The sequence below is a fragment of the Epinephelus moara genome, chromosome 13 (genome assembly GCF_006386435.1).
Source record: "Epinephelus moara isolate mb chromosome 13, YSFRI_EMoa_1.0, whole genome shotgun sequence".
Lineage (NCBI taxonomy): Eukaryota > Metazoa > Chordata > Actinopteri > Perciformes > Serranidae > Epinephelus > Epinephelus moara.
Genome location: NC_065518.1, coordinates 33,710,562 through 33,712,769, shown reverse-complemented (window position 1 = coordinate 33,712,769; position 2,208 = coordinate 33,710,562).

Genomic DNA, 2,208 nt, shown 5'->3' with positions numbered 1-2,208 from the left:
TTTATTTTGGATACAAATGAAAAAAAAAATCTATGTTAATAATTATAAATCTATTGATATTAACACTGACCCCTGAGGTACATTATTAGATTGCAGTTTAAAGTTTGTACATCTTTTTGATAGTGTATACCATTTTCCTTTCATATGGTAAATTTGTGCTGTGATCAAGCTTTGATAGACTTTGTAAATAAAGCCAAATGTTTGGATCATAATATTGGTTGTAATGGATGGCTTCTTTGTTTACAAGCATTGCAAACTGTTTCCGCATGGCTGTGAAAGTTTATCTGGTGATTTTTGTAAGATCTGACTTTTACACTGAATAAAAAAAAAAAAAAAGGCTTATGACTTCAAACGCTGTGGAAATCCTTTGTCAGAGTTTCAGCACTTGAGTTTTTCAAGGGCACGTCGTCCTTTGAGCACAGGCAGCCCGGCTCTAATCCAGGCGGTACGTGGCAAAGGCGTTAACCTGAGCTCCTTCACACGATCAGACTTCCTGGATCAGGGGCAGTGCACACTTGCTTCATCCTGATTTGAAGCTTTTTCAGTCCTCCAGTCACAATGCTCACACTTTGACATTACCAAGTGTTGTGTTGTGTGCTAACACATTTCTCTGAGTTTGATGGCTTTGTTGGTTATGACCATACCACTGACTTCCTCTCGCCCCAGAGTAACCGTTGGGTCCTGAAGCACAATAACGCACAGATGCTCACTTTATAGTACCACTGAACTGATCTGCAGTTGAGCCAGATGCTCTTGTAGAAGTCACATGTTACTGGTTTGCTGGAAATCTTTGACAATATTACTGCTGAGTGGATTTGGCTGCACTCTCAGACCAACCTCTCTCATTTATAGACTATGTTTTATGACATGATCATGATGTCATGGTCAGTTATAGCTGCTCTGATCTCATGTTAGATCAGTTAGACTTAAGAACAGATCATATAAGTTTCAACACAGTAAACATGCTCTTCTCTTTCAACATTGCATTTTGTTTTTAATGTACTTAAATCAGGCTCAAGCCACACACTGGATGATTTAGACTCAACTTGACCAAATAAAAAGACTTGCAACTTAACTTGGACTTTAACACCAATGAATCATGACTTCACTTGGACTACAACCTTTTAATTTGAAAATACTTGATACCTTCCCCAACCCCAAAGGTTAAGCGTTTTGGGGGTTTTTTCTTTTTCTGTTTTTTTTTTATGTGTGACCTGATTGTTCTTTTCTATTTTTAGTACCTTCTTGTATTTTTGCATGACTACCTTTGGTACTTTTAATACTTTTGACAGCAGGACACTTACTTGTAACAGTATTTCTAGTCTGTGGTGTACTTTTACTTACTTATGATCTGAGTACCTCTTGCACCACTGCCTATATGTACTAAAGTTACTGATTGCCGTCATTCTTCATGCTGGCTATGAAAAGATCCTTTTCTAGTCTCCTGGACTACAGTGAGGACTGTAGAACTGGACTCTCCAAGACCACACTGAGATTGAGGGACTAACTCTCGTCCTCATTTTGTGTAAATCCTCAGGAGAGGTCAAATGAGGCCAATGTGAGGCTTTAGCCGATATATCAGAAATCCCCACGTTGACTGACAAAAGAAAGGGGATAGATGGATAGTGTAGTGTGCCATAAAAATAATATAGTATAGCACAAAAAAAATTAATAGTTTAGTGCCATTAAAAAATTATCATAGTATCGTATGTCCTAAAAAATGTCATAGCATTGTATGATATTTAAAAAAAAAAGTCATAGTATAGTATGTCCTAAAAAATCATACTATAGTATGCCATAAAAATATCATATAGTATGTAATTAAAAAAGTCTTTACATAGTTTGCTGTTAACAAAAAACCCCAAGACAAAACAAAACAAAAACAAAATAAAACACATCAACCGAAAAAGGTAATAAAAAATGTAATCGTATAGTATGTCATAAAAACATGGTATGCCATAAAATATACCATAAAGAGTGCAATGGTAAAATATGTCCTGAAAAAGTCTTAGTATCATATGCCATAAAAAATATAATAGTATACAATGCCATAAAATTATCATAGCATAGTATGCCATACAAAAAATCATAGTATAGAAAGTCCTGAAAAATGCCATAGAAAATGTCTTGGTATTGTATGTCACTGAATATGCCATAAAATATGTAATGGTATAGTATGCCATAAAACATATCATAAAAGGAGTAATA